Genomic DNA, 23,211 nt, shown 5'->3' with positions numbered 1-23,211 from the left:
ACCGCTCTGCTAGTGGGGGACTAGAGCGGGGAAGAATATTTTTAAAACAGAAACGACCCTTCGACATTTGACAAGCTAATAATGTCACAGAGAAGGTTTATGCAGCTAAATCAACATGCAACAATACAACAACGTAATAAAGAGAGTTTTCTATTCAAGTGAACAATCAGCAATAGGACGATGCCATATTATATTTGTTGAATGTTAATATAAAAGCAGGAAAGATCTCATGAGCAATCGAAACGTCGTGCCTGTGTAAAAAAATATATTATACCTCACTGTAAAACTGTAGCATGTAAAAAAATCTCAGAAAGAGACGCTGTAAGTAACTGAATTTCTAATGGCTTTCCTATTAGTTGTGCTAGAACGTAGTCACGTCGTAATAATTACAGTATCGATACTTCCTATATTTTGTTTTGTTTTTAGTATAAAGTCGTCAATGTAAGAAAGCCTACTCTTACTCAGTAGCTCTTTATTGGCATCCCTTTACCTCCCGTATGTAATTAACATCATATAAACTGCAACACCTAACTTACGGCCAAATAACTGATTTACTCAAGTTTAGAGTGGTTGTATTATGCTGAATTACTGCCGAGAATGTTTTAATTCATTAATCAAAACGTTACATCTGTTTTAAAAATGTATTCTTCCTTTAAGGTAATACTGTGAAACCTCTAATAAAAATGCTTACGATGAGTGAACTCAAAACTAAGATTGCTTCTATTTATTTTAAATATTCTGTCCCTCTTCGTGATAAACAGTTTATTCATATTATTTTTTTGGGGGGAAATTTATCTCTCTTGTTTCTTACGTTAGTCCCCGTCACACCAAACATGCTCGCTCTTTCAGCCGTGGGGGCGTTATAATGTGACGGTCAATCCCACTATTCGTTGGTAAAAGAGTAGCCCAAGAGTTGGCGGTGGGTGGTGATGACAGCTGCCTTCCCTCTAGTCTTACACTGCTAAATTAGGGACGGCTAGCGCAGATAGCCCTCGAGTAGCTTTGCGCGAAATTAAAAACAAAAAAACGATTCTTACGTTAGCCCTCACAAACAACAAAGAAAACGAACTCGAAAGGGTCTGACTCTGAATCTGACAAGATTACTTACGCACTTGTCCTTTTAGCCACGTTTCTTTTTGTTCTTTTTTTTTTCTCAGCACTTAATACTTGAAGATATTTGCTCATGAAAATAGCTTTTTCCTCCCATACTTTCGCAATTTGTTATGGACTTACTTATGAGGATGGCCGTCGTTTTCCTGGACTTTCTGCAGTAGAGATGATATGACAGAAGAGATTTATAATACCATTACTAAAGTAGTGTTTCACTGGCTAGGCTCAGAAGACCGTGTTATACCTAACAGTGGTTCTGTAGTTTGATTGGAACATTTCTTTATATAAATGGAAGACTGTGAACTTAATATGCGTTTGCACTTTTGAGCATGAAGGGAAGATAATCAGAGGAAAACTAATTTACTAGCGCGGCCTTCTTAGAAAAGCACGATTTGTGAAAATCAAAGATTCTTTAGTTTTCATATTTGTTTAACCTTCGAAAATCATTGAAATTCAAGCGAAATTGAGAATTAGATTAGGCATAACAAATAATAACGTTCTTGTTAAATCATTTACAACAGAGCTAGCTCCAAAATCAGACGGCAAAACTTTGAGTTTAAGAGGTCAGAGAATTCTTTTTAAATTTTCGTGCAAATCAAATGCGGGGTCGTACGGCTGTTTACAATTAGTTTAAGATTTGAGCCACAACGTTGTTGGTTAGTTTTATTGAAACAAAAAAGGGTAATTCGTTGAAGGTAATATTTATAAAATATTAAAGTATTAGCAATAATCTCAGTGTAACAATAATTTTAACATTAACGACATCTAACAAACAATATCTTTATAAGTTAGACCGTACTAAACGTATTTTTAATTAATTGTATTCAGTTTAAGTTTTTCTATAAGTAGATAGCTTGCTCAGGTCTAGAGTTTATAATAATATTTTCGTGGGTTATCGTCACATAACGTCACTGGAAATTTAAGCAAAAGAATAAACTAAGCTGTTATAATTCTACTTTATCAAGTAGCCTTGCGAACTAATTTCGTTATCTTAAACCAAACAGTTTGTAAATGTATTAATGAACTCAGTGTTAAACTGATTCTACATTACATTTTATCAGTTTCTCTCTTTCTTTTTTCTTTTCGTTCCGGCATGGCCGACTTAAGACGTTCTACTCGTAATCCGAGGGTCGGGGTTCGAATCCCGCTCGCATCAAACATCGTCTCCCTTTCAACCGTAGGGACGTTATAATGTAACCGTCAATCTCAAGAGTTGGCGGTGGGTGGTGATGACTAGCTGGCTTCCCGCTAGTCTTACAATTCTAAATTAGGGACGGTTAGCGAAATTCAAAACAAACAATTATCTCTTTTTAAAAAATAATTCAAGTTATTTGCCTTTATTTTGCAATAGGTGAAGTGATTACAGACGTATTCGTTAAGTTTTATTTTTTTCCATAGTGTCCAACATGTATATATACTCAAAGTTTTGACACAAACATCTGAGTCAGGAATCATTGTTCCTTATCTCTTAAGTCCGTCTGGGTTTTGTTTTGGAATACCCACGTTTTGTTTTGTTTTAATTTTGTCTTCTGTGAAGAAATTTATGCAGAGAATATAAGATTGTAGTTGATAAACTATTTGTCCCTCTGTAATAAAATGTCAAAAACAAAACTCCAAATAGATTTATATAAACAAAGAAAGTTTTTATTTGATGCAACAGTTTGTTTACGGCACCTTGTTTACACAGAATGAACTAAAATTAATTTTAATGACAACATCTATTTGAAGTGTAAGTGTGACGACATCTTGGTGAGCAACCTGTTAAAGCCATCTGCCTGGACATTAAAACGTGGTCTACATTTAGACTCCAAGCAGACACAGTCCTTAAAATATTGTGTCATTCTCACGTTTAACTTAACATAATGACAAGTTACGAGCTTAAAGATAAGTATATGTTACATTGTATATTTTATATAAGTATATGTTACATTGTATATTTTATATAAGTATATGTTACATTGTATATTTTATATAAGTATATGTTACATTGTATATTTTATATAAGTATATGTTACATTGTATATTTTATATAAGTATATGTTACATTGTATATTTTATATAAGTATATGTTACATTGTATATTTTATATAAGTATATGTTACATTGTATATTTTATACAAGTATATGTTTCATTAAGTTACTATTTTTTGTGAACAGGTATGTCAGTCTTTGTATGTTTCATTAAGTTATTCTTTTTTAAACAGATACGTCAGTCTTCGTATGTTTTATTAAGTTAGTATTTTCTGTGAACAGATATGTCAGTCTTTGCATGTTTCATTAAGTTACTATTTTCTGTGAACAAATATGTCAGTCTTTCTATGTTTCATTAAGTTACTCTTTTCTATAAACAGATACGTCAGTCTTCGTATGTTTTATGAAGTTACTATTTTCTGTGAACAGATATGTCAGTCTTTGCATGTTTTATTACGTTACTATTTTTTGTAAACATATATTTCAGTATTTGTATGTTTTATTACATTACTGCTTCCTGTAAACAGATATTTCAGTATTTGTATGTTTTATTACATTACTGCTTCCTGTAAAGAAATATTTCAGTATTCGTATGTTTAATTAAAGTATTTTCTTCTATGAACAGATATGTCAGTCTTGCTATGTTTTATTATGGCATTGTTTCTATGAATAAGTATGTCTTTCTTGTTATATTTTATTAAGTTATCATCGTAAAAAATTCAAATGAATTACGTTACTTATAACTGGATCTTCCAGACAGGGAAATTACAGTATGCTACGTTATGACTATGCTTTATTTTTCTTATTTTTGACCAGAATATTATATTAAGCATATCTTCAAAGTTATAATAGATTATAAAACCAGTCTTTAATGGATGTTTTTAATGCTTTCCAATCCAGTCTGGATCAGCCTATTGTAGCATCCGTTTTGCAAAGAATTCGTATCCTTACAATGGTTGTTTTCAACATTACCGTTTTCATAAGGTTAACCCTTTTTTAAATCGACTGTTTCTCCACTTAACGTTTATTTCACGTTAAACTGCAAAACTGTAAAACAAAACACAATTTATCCATTTGCGCTTCACCGTTTTAAGCCTACAGCATATTGGTTTCGCGTGACGTTGCATACGATTTCAAAAATATTGTTTTTTAGGCGTACAATTATTGTTATTATAGTTTTGTCCTTACTTAGTTTAATCCAGATGCAGATTACAAAGATTACGCTGTGTAATCAGCAGATGTAGTTCATATCACTTTAAGGCTTAAAAAAAGTGCAAGACTTCCAGTTCGGAGGTGAGGAAGTTCGTGAAACATGTTTTCTTTTCGTCTTTCATGAGTATCGTAAGTAATACTTTTTATGGGATGTTATATACATGACAGTTGTAATATAAGTACAGTCGGTATACTGTCGTTTTCCTTTCATGAAAGGTTTAAAGACAATTGTATAGAACAACAACTTGACTGGATGCACCTAGTGTAACGCCGTTTACAAGTGTTTCTTTATAAGCTTTCTAATAGGATCGCATTAAACAGTAACAAATAAAAAAAAAGGAAGTAATTATTCTGGAACCCAGCTGTATATAACGATTGTGTCTATGGGAGGAAATATGAACGAAGTTTAGGGTTAAAGGCTGATGATGTTTTTAAGTTAGATATTCAAGCTGCAGACACTCAAAAAGAGGACGCTGTTACTTTCTAGATCATTAATATAACCTTTCAACTTTTTTATTGAAACATTTTACTGACGAACGTTTTAAGTTCTTGGTTTGTTTTCTGAAAAAAGAACAACCTGCGCTATCTGTTTAACACTGCCTCTACTTAATTAAACATGTGTTTATCATAGTGTGTCTCCTCTTTTATATTGATGTATTGATGTATACGTTGCACTGTAATGCCCTAAACAACTTGCATCACAAAGCCCCAAATAACTTATTACTTTTGTATATGTTGCACCATAAAGCTTCGAATATCTTATTACATGTGTATATGTTGCACCATAAAGCTACAAACATCTTATTACATGTGTATATGTTGCACTCAAACAACCTATTACTTACGTATATGTTGCATCACAAAGCCCCAAACAACTTATTACGTATGCACATATTAAAAATAAACTTACTTGTCTAAAAATCGTCTAATTTCGAAATCTCAATTCAAGAGGGGTTCAGTTCAATCTACACTTTCATCAACGTGTGTTATTTGGTTACATTAGTTATGGAGAATTTAGTAACCCTGAACACAAGTTAACCGAAGAGAAATAACCTGGACCTATATCATAGTGAAATGTATCAAACATACTCTTGGTATGACTTTGGAGTCACTATAAGAAAACCTTGTACAATAGATTGGTGAGGTGAAGAAAAAGTGTATTCAACTCTTAATGTTATATAGTCGCACAGGAACAGATATTATATGTTTTAACCACATAGACTTATTTTACTGATAGTATTATTTAAGTACACTTATCGTCAGACTTGGATATTGGTCATCTAACTCAAATCCGAAACCTGATCATAAAGTTTCATATACGCTTAATAAATTGAGGCATGTCAGTAAACAAATACCTTGAGATGTATATATAATTTATATGTTATTCTAAAGTGAATACAGTAGAAATACTATTACATTTAAAAAAACGTCATCCCATAAAGACATCAAACGAACCTGAACCTATGAGTAATTTAGAACTTTAATTCCATAAAATTTTATCCAGAAAGTCTAAAACTAACTGTTCTAAAGCTGTTTAGGCTTTATTCTGTAAATATAAATCAATCAATAAATAAAGCTAAATCATATGTAGTCATATAATAAAAATAGCGAATATATTGAGGTAGCATTAAAACTATCAAATTATTTTAAAAAGTTTGTAATTATAAGTCAAATATTTATTGTATACCTGGGAGAATACAATACAAATATTTATTGTCTACCTGGGAGAATACAATACAAATATTTATTGTCTACCTGGGAGAATACAATACAAATATTTATTGTCTACCTGGGAGAATACAATACAAATATTTATTGTCTACCTGGGAGAATACAATACTAATATTTATTGTATACCTGAGAGAATACAATACAAATATTTATTGTCTACAATACAATACAAATATTTATTGTCTACAATACAATACAAATATTTATTGTATACCTGGGAGAATACAATACAAATATTTATTGTCTACAATACAATACAAATATTTATTGTCTACAATACAATACAAGAAAAATATTATTTTTTCTTACTCGTGCAGATTATCTACAAAATTAATTAATTTTTTCCAGAGTTGCAGTATTGTTGAAAATAATTTAAAAGGAAGACTTACAGATAAAAAAGTTATTTTGTTTTCTTAGGCCATGGATATAAAAAAATTACGTATTTAAAAATAATTTCAAAAATTATTTTCACTAAGATTTATCTTCAGCTGCTTTATGTGGAATCTCGGTCCCACCAAACATGCTCGCCCTTACAGCCGTGGGGGCGTTATAAAGTGACGGTCAATCCCACTATTCATTGGTAAAAGAGTAGCCCAAGAGTTGGCGGTGGGTGGTGGTCACTAGCTGCCTTCCCTCTAGTCTTACACTGCAAAATTAGGGACGGCTAGCACAGTTAGCCCTCTAGTAGCTTTGCGCGAAATTCAAAACAAAGAAACAAACTTATATGGACTATTTTCAACTATTAGAGAATATTACAATTACTAAATGTTTATGGGTCTATAAATGTCACACAGGACTATTTTTTTTAACTGCAACGTTTTTAGAAAGTAAAGCTAGACATATTAGAATAAAACATTGTTGTTTTGAATATGCCTGCAGGTGAAGCATACGTTATTCATCAAGTGATCCCTGGGTCTCAAATTTTACTCTTATTGTCTACTTAGAGACGTTAACGTTTTAATTTGATGTATAGTAGATTACGTAAAGATCCCACTCTGCAGGCTTCGACATTAACATGACATCACGATCACAAGCACTTTTAATCAATCGAAATTTGAAGTTAATGATCTTGCGTTTCGTCTTGTAGTGATCTTGTATGTCATTTTGATGAGCATCTAAATTCTCGAGATGTCTAGGGCCCAAATAAATGAGACGAAATGTCTGAATAATATTAGCAGCTAATGGGCGAAGGAAGCTCGCTATGCATTCTGGGAACATAAAGGTTTCACTCGAGCCACTGTATAGCAGGCAGTAGCTAAGCGAGCGTTCACCAGTTTTATTGCTCTACAAATCATGTTTATCACTTGCACCTAACACTTGGTGTTTTAAATGTTTTTTTCTACATGATAACATGTAATGTTCAGTGAGTGAAAGCGTGCATGTCGTAATCCAGTTTGACATCGAGAAATCACTGTCACAATATCCTTTAAAACAGATAGACTTTATAGCTAGTAAATACGTGTTTAGTATCTGTTTCTGATTATAAGCACGTTCACTTCCGTGTGGTTAGTATTTCTAGTTGAATTCCATACTTGTTTACATTACACGAAGCGTGTGTTTGGAAGGTGTAGACAACTGTTTACGTTCAATCTTCACGTTTGTGAACAACTGCTAATGTAACAACGTGTAATTCTGGTATTAGAATACGAGAACACCGTATTTGAGAAAAGACGCAATTATCTTATTGCAAACTTACTGTTTCGTTTGTACCTCTATTTCCATGTTCACAAAGTGAGTCAGCCATTTCGAGCCATAGTGTGTTAGCAGTGTGGGCTGATACCCAGACCAACAGTTCAACTGCCGTTGGTTCATCGCAGACGTGATGGCGTCTGGAGGCCGTAGGGGAAGTGCTAACGTATAGTGTGGCAGCCCTCACTCCGCCCTGAACAGTTTTTTTCACTCCTCCTTGTCTTTACTAAAGAAATTCGGAACTTTAGCCCCCCCACCTCCCAAAACAAAATCTGGTGAGCAACAACGTAGGAAGACCTATTATATATATCTTTGTAGCTCCAACTTCCTAAAGTGTATAGGACAAAAAAACTGTTCTGTACCCCGCATAATAAGTGACAATTTAAAGCTTATTTGGGTGTTCGTTTTTTGGTTTTTTTTTGCGGGAGCTTCACAACTGGTTATTTGTTATGCGACCACCTCATAGATCGAACCTCGAATTCTATTGCTGTAAACTTTCAAATTTACAGGGGTCTTAATCAATCGACAAGCTAAAGATGACACATAAAAATAAGAACACACGTATATATTCTATGTAATAATACAAATAACACGACAGCTCTGTTAACCATAACAACGGAAGGAAAGATACTCCAACATAACAGCATCTTCTTCATTACCTTGGTTCAGAGTTTGATTCCCAACAACTAGACCTGTATGCAAATATTTTGTTAACTTTTATAATCGGCATTTATATCCGTAGAGTTTGCTGGGTCGTCATAATACCCAGTTCTATATATACTGTACATGTATCACTAAAATTATAGCTTATTAGATTCAAGCAATAAGGTAATGGTTTCCAAGCTGTTGTTACTGCGTAATTAGAGAAACTAGGCTTAGTTCGAACGTCTTTCTTTTAATCGTTACTGCCAGGCCGTTTAAAATGGAGAAACCTGTTCAGTGGCAGCTGTGGTTCTATTGGTATGCACTTTAAAACTTTTTCTGATTACATTACTTTTAAAAGATGATACAATTTCCATATAATTTCTCTAGAATGTTCTTTATGTAAATGTAACAGCAATGCCTAGGTTTAATGTAATGGATTTCTAGAATAGAACTCACGTGAGCTTCCTCACACAGATCTTCAAGTAAGAACTGTCTGGTCCATAAGTGACCACGAAGATTTATAGGATATTCCCTGCCAGCACAAATATTGGTATTTATTTACATAACAAAGCTCGCTAGACTTCTGCGTTTATCGAGTTTCAAAAGAATACACTTTCCTCAACTTTACAGAGAAACTAAAGTTCCAAGGTCAGTCAGCACTGTTTGTAGAACACTTTTCCATTAGGAAAGGAAACCTTTGGTTATAGTATTCGACTGATTAGGTTACTTAGTACAAGAAAGTGGAGAAACACAGTGGCAATATTTAATGTGTTCCAATTGCACTCGGGATTATGCAGCTGTGGGAATTTCTTTGCTATCTTGATTACGCCTGAGACCAATTGAAAAAGTTACAGAGTATTTTTAATTGCCTACTAACACAGAGACACTTTTTGGTTGTGTACGAATAGAACTATAGATATGCGTTCGTATAAAACATTTAGGTTTGTTGGTGATTTTAGGTTAACGAAATAGAACTGATTTTGTGATACGAAGCACAAAACGTTCATATTACTGTTTTTAAGTGACAGTTATTGGTGATCGTAAATCAGCACATAGTCTCAAATAATCTCGAAATAGGGATTAATGATGGACAAATCAAACTTTGCAAATAAATCACTTTTTAGTTTGGGTGGGACGTATCACCTGAAAACCTGCCAATAGGAACTTCAGTAGAAAACATATACCTCCCCTTTGAACAATATATGCAAGAAATTCACGTTTTCTCTGACAAGTTTATACGCCGAACAGTTTGAAGGTGAGCCACATCGTCCTAGTCACCCAACCACCCATCAGCCCACGGAGCCCCTTTCTTAGTAGGACCACCCAGTTAACACTCGTTACTTCTTAGTGGCTCTCTAATTCTGAATTAATTTCCATAAAGGTCATAGGGTCGTCGCCATCTTTGTTTTTCCAAGAAACAATGCGCATAAGCCAACAACTTATGATTCTGTATAAGACCAGGTATAAAATTCGGTGCACGAAACGTAATAGCACTTCATTTTATCTGAAATGGATTACACGGATTACTTTCACATTTCTTTTACGTGCTATTATCTGATTCGCACGGTTGACTGCGAGGAAGTTAAATCGTTTCAAACACAGCATATATATCAAGAGTTGAGCTCTGTGCACAATAAAATATATTAGAGTTAATGCTTTGTTTATATGTCATAAAACATAAAGATAACATAATTGACGGTTACTTAGACCATTGAAACAAGGAACTACGGCTAGGAATGATTATAATAAAGTTTATTTATTTTTGTAATAGCTCTTCACATAAATAGGTTTATTATCTCCAGACACATTATAAACAGCTCCGAATAATGAATCCTGAATGTTACTTATTTTTTATATCATTAATTATATTATACATAATTAATAGTATATCATTAAAAATATTTTCTTCAGAAACACAAACATTAAATATTTCTCCATTGATGTTCCGTAGTGTATCTCTGAAAATAAACATTCTAACGTATTTGAACTTGACGTAGATCAAATTTCATTGCAGATTTATGTATATGTATATGTACACAAACACAGTCTTTTGGCAATATCCCGACAAACAAAGACAACAACAAACCAGATCCGTTTCTTTGGCTATCATCATGTTCTTAGCGTAAGTGTTTTTTCAATAGAAACACGTACGCTCTGCTGGCGTAATGTTAGACCTCACATGTGAAAATACTAATTTAACGAACGTCTAACGGTCGATTTTTACTTAATAAGAAGAGTCTGTGACGAGATGATGCTCAGCGAAACCGTAGGCAGTGGTACGGTTTTTTTGGCGTTGCAAAACGACCCTGATTCAATTTCTGAAGGCTTAAAGTTTCATAATTTACGGTTATTGTGTGAGCACGAGATAATACTCCCGCGTGCTAGGCATGTCGCTGGTGTTTCTCGCCTAATGGCGATTCCCAGATAGACGTAGCTGTACGGCAGAATCGACATGTTTGGAATAAATCCCCTCTTGCCGATATATATACAGAAACTAAGATTTTTATTGGGTGTACATCATACAGCAGGCTGATGTACATCAATTTATGGCAACATTCCTGGCGTGATGTAGAATCTCCTAGGGCAACAAATCACAGTAGTAAATCCTATACGACAGTAACACTTTTCGACGTGCATTATGCTGAAATACCTTTGAAAGTTGTATTTCTTTATTCTCCACGTGTTCTTCAGTTGTACGAAGTCGTGTTAAAACGAACGTTTGGAATAAGTGTAACAACCAAATTCGTTGGTTTTTATTAAATTCTTGAAGACAACCAGCAATGTTTCTGAAAATATCTACATATGAAGTTTTAACGTGTTTGAAAATTGCTAAGTTTAAATAGCTCAAAAAAATTAACATTTTTTTAAAGGATAGGCTTAACACTGCGGAATTATTTTCCTGATCCAAAGAGTTCCTGAGAATCAAAATTAGATCTATTACATAACAGAGATTTGGTATAGACTCATTATAAACATGGCATATTTATCGTGAGAGAAAAACAGAGACGTTGTGAATCGGAAATGGTGAAAGAATTATGCGGACTGTGTTAGATGCTCCGAGTCATATCACTATAACACACGTCATCTCTTCAAAACTGTGAGATAGCACAAACTAATGGCGCAGTCTACGTTACGAATGCTTTGTTACTGCGAAGTCTTATGAAAATAAATCTACGGAGGTATTTTCTTGTCTCATTGTTTAAACAAAAGCCTATTTTACACTTTTATATAGTATTTACGAGGCATTTTAACTGTTTTTAGCGGTTATTAAATTTCGTTTTTCAGTCCAATTGTGGTCAAAATATCCCCACTGTAACGTTCTTGAAACATTCCGTATTCGTTATAATGCATCGTTGAGAAAATTAGATTCACTCTATATGCAATGCCCCCCAAAACATATCAGTTCATCATGTTTTATTTAACCATTAGCGGTTCATTTCGTACATAAACATTAAGTTTTTTGTTGCATGTAAACACTGTTCATCAGTGTATAAATATTACAATATTTCATATTATACGCAAACGTTAAGTATTACTTTCAACCATCAATGTTTCTTATCATAAATATTACCCGGTAGAGCCAAGTGGTTAAGGCACTCGACTCGTAATATGAGGGTCGCGGGTTCGAATCTCCGTCACACCAAACATGCTCGTCCTTTCAGCTGTATGGGCATTATAATGTGACAGTGAATCCCACTATTCGTTGGTAAAAGAGTAGTCCAAGAGTTGGATATGAGTGGTGATGACTAGCTGCCTTCCCTCTGGTCTTACACTGCTAAATTAGGGACGGCTAGCGCAGATAGCTCTCGTGTAGCTTTGCGCGAAATTCAAACCAAACCTATCATACACAAATAGTGATACTTTTTACCTGATAAAAAAAAAAACATTTGTGCTTCGTATAAGGTAGTATTACGTTTTAGTCTCGTGCTGTATGTAAACGTCAGAAAAAATGATCAGTTTTTCAGGTTAACTACAGTGATGTACAGCTAAATGAAGATGAGGTAACCAAACTTTAAAACATTTGTTTATTATTATCTTAATATCAAACACATGCGCTAAGAAAAAAAAAATGAAACATTTCTGAGAAGAGAAACGTTGATATTTGGATGTAAAAATCGAACATTTTATATATTATCTTCATAATAATTTCTCACTAATTTTTATGTTTGATAACGGATAACTCTGTTATTAAGTTAAGATAAGAAATGAATAAGATCTGGGCATATTTAAACTGATTATTTGAGTTAAAATCTTGAAACTATAGAAATTCAACCCTCAACGAACTTGATTGAAATTAACAACTTGGTAGTTTAAGGTCCGATGTTTGTAGACGTCTGAATAATAAACAAAGGAAACGCCGTTGTTACCAAATTTTTTCTCAGTGTACTTTCTAACATGGTAATTTTATAGAGCGTAATGCCTAAGTATTGAAGAAATGTGTTATATATATCCATATGTCCATAACACTTAAATAATGTTATGCTATTTAATATTCTTCGTTGGGTAAAACGTTTCGTATTTCACTTCCAATATCAAGGAGTTGTGTTAAGTCTTTTCCTGACGTTTTATTTGCCTTGTATATTTATAAGTAAATAATTATTTGAAACTTTTCACTCATATTGCCAAAACGTACCAAACGTTTTTATTTCTCTTTATATTACCATAAATAGGAAATAATTGTTATAATATTTCTGTTAAAGTGAAAACGTTCTATATGGATTTCAATTGGATTTTAAAGATTCGCTGTTAACGTTAAAAACAGCATCACTGCCGATAAGAACGATATATAAATCTCTAAATATTTAAAACTACCATCGTGTTAGTAGAGTGAACCGTTTGATTTCTGTGTAAGAAATGATACGGTAAAATATATTTATTTTATTTTCCATCGTTTCGTAAAGTCAGAAATGATTAAAATTACTTCTAAGAGCCGTAAAGTGTGCTAGGTCTTTAGCGATTCAGATAAAAACGATAGCAAACATGACTACAATAAAAGAACGTCATAAGCCAGCCAAACGATGTGATATAAGATTTTTCAAGAGGTTAATGTCGTTGTAGAAATGCGTTATCCGTGCCGGCCCCGACTTGTTCAGTCATCCGCCGTATCGTTTGTGTGTTCGCGCGTATTACTCTGTTACGGGTCTGGGAAATACCTTCCAACTTCCGAAGCATAACATGATAAAACTGAGTTTCTCATTTGATTTGGGCCTCTCGTAATTATTTCTAAAAAAATATATATATATTTTACAATTTAGAGAACCCGTCACATCTATAGTGAAAATTATGCTCGGCTTTCAATATTTTGTTATTTATTTGAATATACTAGGTTACATTCTAGTTCTTTACTTTATATTAAGTATGATAACTGAATATATTGTGCTGATGTTTCAGTCTACATTTTGACACCAGCAGGATACCAACTGTAAAACAGCGCTTGTGCACGTTTAGAACATAAACACTAGAAGACATAAACAAAATGCACACTCACATCATATCACGTGTGAAACACTACAACTTCTGAAGGGTATCTCGTCTATATCCTCGACCATTGTTTGAAACTCCGCTGGACAGTAGACGCGTCTTCTCAACAGAACAGTAATTTTATTGAATACTAAATGTTGCAGGAAGCGTTCGTCAGCTTCCTTTGTAGGCTACGTGGTTACGATTATGACACAGTGATAAATTTTTCATAGATTTATGACGGCCTTTGTCATAAAACAAAATAAAGAAATCTTCCAATCTGGTGTTCGTTTCCGTTCGGAAGAACAATACGGAAAAACTTACCCTATTATCCTTTTTAAAGATCTTAACACAAAGAAACAGATGTGGAACAAACTACTCTACGTTCACTTTGTTCCTTGTAATATTCGACTTTATGCTACCGATTATGATGCTGCATTTCGAACATTATATCCTTCCTGTAAGACAATTTACATAACGCATTCTCTACACTTGACAGAAACTCATGGTTTCAGCTACACCATCATGTATGATGACATATCAGACGGAATTTGTTTAACTAAACGTTACGAATGAAAATGAGCAACACTTATCACAATAAGTCAGTTTCTAATGCGTTTAAACTTTTCGATAACCTCTGCCCTAATACGGCGGTCTGTGTTTTCCATAAGATATTGGTTTATTTTTCTTAACACAAACATGCATGTATGAGCCAATGTTTCATTGTGTAAGGAGTAGTTAGATAGAGACGCAGGACCGGATATGACACCCAGAAATCCCGGAGGGTGTAACATAAACGTCACCGCCTCGCAATAAGGGAGTAATATTGTGACCTGAGAACGTCAACAAAATCTTTCACTAGCCTTGTTTTTTATATGTATATTTTACATGCTCTGTGCTTCTTGACCTTTAAACGTGTGATTTAGATAACACATTCTTAAGTTTCTACCAGTAGGGTAGCCATCCAGAGCTAAACTAATTCAGAAATAGAATTTGCGTTATACAAGTGTGACACAATCCGATTGTGAAAATGTTCGCTGTATAAATGTAACGCCTGTTATAGGGAAAGAAATATCTCCATACGAATGCTTTCCAGAACACAGATAAGAGACAAGTGCGAACATTTGTGCCACATCTCAACTTTTCTCTTATAAGTTGTTTTCCTTTTTGTTTGTTTGTTTATTTGTAATTAATCACAACGCTATACAGTGGGCTATCTGCGTGCTGCCTACCACTCTTATCGAAACAGGGTTTCTAGTGTTGTAAGTTCGCAGACATGCCGCTGTGCCACTGGGAAGAGCTGTCCTTTTTCCTTGAGTAATAATATAATAAAAAATTCACTTAAAGCGATAATTCCTACGGTATCTCGCTATGTTTTATTGAACTCTGTAATTGGTTAAAGTTGTTCAAAACTCTACGTGATATTTCACAATAGCATGAGCTTGTTTACTATTTCATAAACCTTCCACAGCGTTTTTAAAATTAATATCGTGTTCTTATTTAATACATAGCCTTTAGCATAAAGCTCCCCCCTTTACTCAACTTCTGATATCGCATGTAGTAACTTTAAGCTATCGAAGATTCGCTTCTCTGCATGAGAAAAAATATCTTTCTCATTTTTCTGGCATGATACCTCCCCAGAGTTTCGTATCCCCATGATATTCATTGCTGCTTTTACCCGCGTCCTAGGTGAACTATTTACTTTGATGTCAGACTAGTACAATTCTGGTGCGTACAAAAGCATTACAGGGACGCCATTACGTTTTATTAACCATGGAAAACCCATAAGATTTTAATTCCCTACCCACCTGAACGTTTATCAAGGTCTTGACAGGTATACCAACCGGGGGATAGATGTCAAGGAAAGCCGTTCATCGTGTCGTATTTCTTGTTAGGTTTCCGTAAAATCTTAGTCCTAATAATGTAAGTTATTTTGAGTTTAAATCATACAGTATTTTACATGTGAAAAAACAGATATTACGTAGCATGAAAAGTCAGATCGGAATTGTTGTAATGTTCAATCTGAAAAGTCACATTGTTAGCTCTAAGTACAAACATATAACGGAATTAATAGACTGATATCACATTGTGACGTACAGTTTACTTTTCACATTGTTAGCTCTAAGTACAAACATATAACTGAATTAATAGACTGATATCACATTGTGACGTACAGTTTACTTTTCACATTGTTAGCTCTAAGCACAAACATATAACTGAATTAATAGAACTGATATCACATTGTGACGTACAGTTTACTTTTCACATTGTTAAGTCTAAGTACAAACATATAACTGAATTAATAGAACTGATATCACATTGTGACGTACAGTTTACTTTTCACATTGTTTAGTCTAAGCACGAACATATAACAGAATTAATATATAAATTTTCATAAAATAATCGGAATAAGAAAGAGACAACGTTTGTTTTCCAGTCCTTTGTCAATCTATGTAGCAAACTTACGTACTGTCCATCTGTCCTCATAGGTTGGTTTGAAGTAGCTGAAAATTACAAATAATATGTTTATTAGAATAATTAAAACTTCGGACCACGTTGTATTTATGAGATGGTATTTAGACGGAGAAAAAATTTTTATTCGTTGCTTCATTTTGATATATAATTATTTTAATAGACCGCTATTATTTATAACAGTAGCTCCAAAATATAATTTTTCAGTAGTAGAACATTAATAGGATTTGAATTGTTATATCTTTAATAAACATATTACAATACATTCCATATAATTCGTTTTCAAGATAATTGGCTTTGAACAAGAAATGTGTTTATATAGTTCTGCCATGTATGTTACAGATATTAAATGTGATGTTTTTGTTTCATCATTTATCCGCATCATTCTTTCTCGATTCGACACTTCACTTTCGAACTTCGTAAAACATGGAAGAAGGCTTAGCGTGTTTGAATGATTATCCTCTTAAAGATCAAAGTGAAGTTTACGCTTGTGGTGTCCTTCGTTGCATGAAAATCAGGTCTTCGGGCGGCGATGGTCGTTTTTCATGGAAAAACAAAGCAGATAAACGGCATACTGGTCTCGCTATAATGTGGTATGAGGAATTCGGACAGTTCAATTAGGATTTGTAGCACTACATACAGTGATCCGCCCATGATTCGTGATATCCATCCGCTATGGGATTAGTTTCCACCTGTAAGATATATGTAACAGATATAAGTTAAGAATAAAACATTCGTGGGGTGAAATACAAAAGGAAAAAAAATATTTGGGTTCTCGACATTAAACTTTGACAGTTACTAACATTGCAGCTCTGTATGTCACTCTGATCAGTCATAAAACTTGAATCAAATATACGCTTTACTTATAAATATATTCAAAGAAACCTATTTTATTTCTTAACTTCATAACTCACCGATAACTAAGTCAAAAGTGTCAATAAGTTGAGAATGTTAATTGGGTTGCTTCGGTGACACGTGCGTTCTTAAGTTTGCATTTATTGTTTGTTTTTTCTTTTGATCTTACGTTGTACTTATTTCGTGTTTTGTTTGTTTTTACACCCAAGTTCGCTAAACAGGTTTACTCTCCCAGCTTAGCTCCACACGCATACATATATATAGGTTCATAATTCAAGCTTTCTGGCTCATGAATAAAACTTCAAAGCCTGCTATAATAGTTTTAAAATGAAGCCTGAACATATAATGTTATGAAAACATTACACTTTTAAACGTACTTTCAAACAGCTCCCTGGAAGAAGCTTTTAGAAAGAGAAGAAGTTACAATATTTTATACACATAATAAATATTACAATATTTTATACACATAATAAATATTACAATATTTTATACACATAATTAATATTACAATATTTTATACACATAATAAATATTACAATATTTTATACACATAATAAATATTACAATATTTTATACACATAATAAATATTACAATATTTTATACACATAATAAATATTACAATATTTTCTACACATAATAAATATTACAATATTTTATACACATAATAAATATTACAATATTTTATAATAAATATTACAATATTTTATACACATAATAAATATTACAATATTTTATACACATAATAAATATTACAATATTTTAAACACATAATAAATATTACAATATTTTATACACATAATAAATATTATAATATTTTATACACACAATAAATATTTTAATTTTGTGTTTTATATTTTTTTATTCTTTGTTCTTAGTTTTTAATAAGAAAATGTTTAGTTATTCTCTGGAAATAACTGAAAACAAATAGTACATTTTTGTGTTATTATCAATATATGCAACTGATATATGTAGAAAATATTTGTATAACAACTCAGTTTCCAATATATGCTAATAAAAGTGCCACTTGATAACTGTAGCGTTATGGCTTCATATAAAGAATTTAAACGTCAGTTATGTTTTAGGTATATGCTGTTAAAAATGACGCTAAACAACGGTAGTTGTGGTTTCATATAAAGTATGTAAACGGCAGTTAAGTTTCAAAAATATGCTGCAAAAAATGACGCTAAGTAACTCTAGTTGTGGTTTCAAATAAAGAATGTAAACATCAGTTATGTTTTAGGTATATGCTGCAAAAAATGACGCTAAGTAACTGTAGTTGTGGTTTCAAATAAAGAATGTAAACATCACTTATGTTTTAGGTATATGCCGCAAAAAATGACGCTAAATAACTGTAGTTGTGGTTTCATATAAAGTATGTAAGCATCAGTTATATTTCTGTTATATGCAGCTAAAAATGACGCCAGATAACTGTAGTTGTGGTTTTATATGAAGAATGTAAAAGGCAGTTATGCTTCAAATATATGCTAGAAAATGATGGTGGTAAGTAATGGGATTCTACTGTTGACAGTAGAATCATCAAACAACAAATCTGTCAGAAGTGTGTGCCTGAATGTCGTGAATCATCAAACAACAATTCTGTCAGAAGTGTGTGCCTGAATGTCGTGAATCATCAAACAACAATTCTATCAGAATGTCGTCACAGCAAATACGTTCTTCAGGTTTTATTTTTAATAACTCAAATATTTCGTATTTACATAATGTAAGATAATGTTGGTCAATGTAATACCAAAATATTAATATTGTTAATAATGTTTTCGGCTACACGGATTAATACTTCCTATATGATTAATAAGTTACACCAACATCCTTGAATACTTCGTTAACTATGTACTACGTATAGTAGGATCTGTATTTACTTAACAACAATACATGTATACTATACATACAGTAGGATCTGTATTTACTTAACAACAATACATGTATACTATACATACAGTAGGATCTGTATTTACTTAACAACAATACATGTACACTATACATACAGTAGGATCTGTATTTACTTAACAACAATACATGTATACTATACATACAGTAGGATCTGTATTTACTTAACAACAATACATGTATACTATACATACAGTAGGATCTCTATTTACTTAACAACAATACATGTATACTATACATACAGTAGGATCTGTATTTACTTAACAACAATACATGTATACTATACATACAGTAGGATCTGTATTTACTTAACAACAATACATGTATACTATACATACAGTAGGATCTGTATTTACTTAACAACAATACATGCATACTATACATACAGTAGGATCTGTATTTACTTAACAGCAATACATGTATACTATACATACAGTAGGATCTGTATTTACTTAACAACAATACATGTACACTATACATACAGTAGGATCTGTATTTACTTAACAACAATACATGTATACTATACATACAGTAGGATCTGTATTTACTTAACAACAATACATGTATACTATACATACAGTAGGATCTGTATTTACTTAACAACAATACATGTATACTATACATACAGTAGGATCTGTATTTACTTAACAACAATACATGTATACTATACATACAGTAGGATCTGTATTTACTTAACAACAATACATGTATACTATACATACAGTAGGATCTGTATTTACTTAACAACAATACATGTATACTATACATACAGTAGGATCTGTATTTACTTAACAACAATACATACAGTAGGATCTCTATTTACTTAACAACAATACATGTATACTATACATACAGTAGGATCTGTATTTACTTAACAACAATATTTACTTAACAACAATACATGTATACTATACATACAGTAGGATCTGTATTTACTTAACAACAATACATGTATACTACACATACAGTAGGATCTGTATTTACTTAACAACAATACATGTATACTATACATACAGTAGGATCTGTATTTACTTAACAACAATACATGTATACTATACATACAGTAGGATCTGTATTTACTTAACAACAATACATGTATACTATACATACAGTAGGATCTGTATTTACTTAACAACAATACATGTATACTACACATACAGTAGGATCTGTATTTACTTAACAACAATACATGTATACTATACATACAGTAGGATCTGTATTTACTTAAGAACAACACGTGTATACTATACATACAGTAGGATCTGTATTTACTAATATACATGCATTCTATACAACAGTGTAGTCATCTTTAAAATAGTCGTTAGTACTATAATCACTGAATATTACTATTATTAGGATTTATTACATTTTTCAATAGTTTTTATACATAGCTGAATAAACCGTTTTCGCTTCGCATCTTTAAAATATTCGTTAGTACTATAATCACTGAATAGAACATCTAATATTATCTGAAAACCATTTCAACTATCAACTAAGGAAAACCACGTGGTATACATAAACAGAAAGTGCTATAAATAACATTTGTCTAGAAAATTCAGTGTTTTGTTTATTATAGACTAGCAAGAGACTGCAATGTGTCTAATATACAATGTAGTATAAACAATACTACCGTTAGAAAACACAGTGTTAACTTTATTATAGACTAACAATCAATTACAATGTGTCCAGTATACAATGTAGTAGAGAACACAGTGTTAACTTTATTATAAAGTAACAAGCAATTACAATGTGTCTAATATACAATGTAGTATAAACAATACTACCATTAAAGAACACAGTGTTAACTTTATTATAGACTAACAATCAATTACAATGTGTCCAGCATACAATGTAGTAGAGAACACAGTGTTAACTTTATTATAAGGTAATAAGCAATTACAATGTGTCCAATATACAATGTAGTATAAACAATACTACCGTTAGAAAACACAGTGTTATCTTTATTATAGACTAACAATCAATTACAATGTGTCCAGTATACAATGTGGTAGAGAACACAGTGTTAACTTTATTATAAAGTAACAAGTACCAGCAATATTTGATATAAATTATATCATTCTAAATAACAGTATGGCCAGTGAGAACAAGTAATTGTATTATAATAGTCGCAGTGTATCATATTATAGCATATAATATAATGTATTATAACTATATAGTTAGAGAACAGCGTTAACTTTGTTATATAGAGAAGTTGAATGAAAAACAAAAGTTTCTGTACCCTATACTTCGAAAAATGCAGATGGTTAATAGTGGTAAATGTAATCTTGGACTAACACGTTCTTAATAGAAGTTTAAACCCTTCTCGTTTACGTATCAAATTTCTTATATCCATTTGAACCAAATATGGAAGAGTAATCTATAGAATTGCTCGTTTTCCTTATAAATAGTTTATAGAATATAATGAACTTTAAAACAGATATGGAACTCCGGTAGTTATCATTTCCTAGCTGGTTCTGTCGCATAAAATATTTACATTAACCACATTATTAAAAAAAAAATCATATTTTAGAAGGTGTTTCCTTCGTTAATATAAACACCATATCCCACATGTTCACTTTGAGGAAGGAACTTTATGTTCTAAGTTTCAACTTACTGACACAGCACCAAATTCTAAAAGGTTTCTCGTGATGACGAGAAACCCATTTGAAGTAAAAATGTGTCTCAGGACGGCTGGTATGACGATTAACACTTTTCTAATAAAGCAAAGAACAACGATCTTCGTGGGTCGTCTTCCAGTTAACCTGATGATGACCTAAGAAGGTTGAAACGTTGTTCTCTGCTGTGTTAGTAAAAGTGTTAATACCCATACCAGCCGTCCTGAGACACATTTTCTCTAAAAGGTTTTAGTTTCATGAACAAAATGTCACATACTAATATATTTTATGATAAAACATTATAACATACTAGGTTTCAGTTTCGTTAACAGAACATGGTATCCTGGAAGGTTTGAATTTTATGAACAGAAACCACTTATTGGAAGACTTTTTGTTGTTGTTGTTGTTGTTTCTAATCTGTCAAGACAACATCAAGCCCCAGAACATTTCTTGTTTCGTTGGCTAAAAATTACGTTTTAGTAGCTTTTGAGTTTCTTTAAGGAAATGCTCTGGAAGGTTCATTCTATTAATAAAAAAAATATTTATTTTGTCTTGTCTTTCAATAATGGAATGATATTTTTTTTAATTATTGAAAAACATAAACTATGTTAGTGTTTCTTTCTAAGTAGTGAAACGATGTTTCTCAACTTTCCATTTATTAAATTTAGTCAAGCTACTGGCAATATGTACGTATAAAAATTACTAAATAATTCGCCCATTAGATTAATTACGACATAATTTATAGTAACATTTTGTAGTCAAACTGATTTTGTTTGTTTGTTTGTTTGTTTTTGAATTTCTGCGCAAAGCTACTCGAGGGCTATTTGCGCCAGTCGTCCCTAATTTAGCAGTGTAAAACTAGAGGAAAGGCGGCTAGTCATCACCACCCACCGCCAACTCTTGGGCTACTCTTTTACCAACGAATAGTGGGATTGACAGTCACATTATAACGCCCCCACGGCTGGGAGGGCGATCATGTTTGGTGCGACCGGAATTCGATCCCGCGACCCTCGGATTACGAGTTGAACACCTTAACACGCTTGGCCATGCCGGGCCCAAGTCATTTTGACAGACAAATGTATCTGTGACGTCTAATTAAATGTTTAGTCAAATTCTGCGGTATCGTATTATCCAAACCTTATACATCTGGTTAAATACTTTGATTAATTATATTCTAAATTCCAATTACACTTGTTTTGCTTTAACCATATCACATTGTTTCATTATTTTCTTTAAAGAGTTTATTCTTTTACGTTTTCACATGTGGCGCATTAGACTGTGGCGCATGACTTTTCTAGTGTTGAGACTCCATCTTCAAACATGAATTACACAACCACTATCCTATACAGCCACAACGCATATATATTAGGTTTGTACCCAGACAAAATGTACCCCTTAGAAACGTATCTTACTTAAGACATATAATTACTCGGAAAGTTTAAGTTGTAACTGATGTTGCTAGTTGTGTAAGAAATACATTGCTTGTTTATAACAGTTTGTTTTTAACCGTGGTGTATTTGAACAGTTCACTGAAACCGATCTATA

General features: G+C 32.5%; 3 long non-coding RNA genes across 8 annotated transcripts in view; 1 reads left to right on the top strand and 2 right to left on the bottom strand.

Moving 5' to 3' along the window:
- LOC143231809 (uncharacterized) overlaps positions 1-15,094 on the bottom strand; it is a 109,186-nt gene extending 94,092 nt beyond the window's left edge. Inside the window, exon 1 of the long non-coding RNA XR_013017200.1 lies at positions 13,847-15,094. This is a non-coding gene — a long non-coding RNA (uncharacterized LOC143231809). The remainder of the gene's footprint in view (positions 1-13,846) is intronic.
- The window catches only part of LOC143231811 (uncharacterized), a 184,050-nt gene that overhangs the window by 117,958 nt on the left and 42,881 nt on the right, over positions 1-23,211 (top strand). The window lies entirely within an intron of this gene.
- LOC143231812 (uncharacterized) overlaps positions 15,879-23,211 on the bottom strand; it is a 36,177-nt gene continuing 28,844 nt past the window's right edge. For 2 of the 5 annotated variants that reach the window (XR_013017208.1, XR_013017209.1), the window contains one exon: positions 15,879-16,982. This is a non-coding gene — a long non-coding RNA (uncharacterized LOC143231812). The remainder of the gene's footprint in view (positions 16,983-23,211) is intronic. The other 3 variants (XR_013017212.1, XR_013017211.1, XR_013017210.1) reach the window with 2 other exon arrangements.

The sequence above is a fragment of the Tachypleus tridentatus genome, chromosome 11 (genome assembly GCF_004210375.1).
Source record: "Tachypleus tridentatus isolate NWPU-2018 chromosome 11, ASM421037v1, whole genome shotgun sequence".
Lineage (NCBI taxonomy): Eukaryota > Metazoa > Arthropoda > Merostomata > Xiphosura > Limulidae > Tachypleus > Tachypleus tridentatus.
The sequence above is the reverse complement of the archived record's forward strand: the minus strand, read 5'-3'. Positions and strand labels throughout refer to the sequence as shown.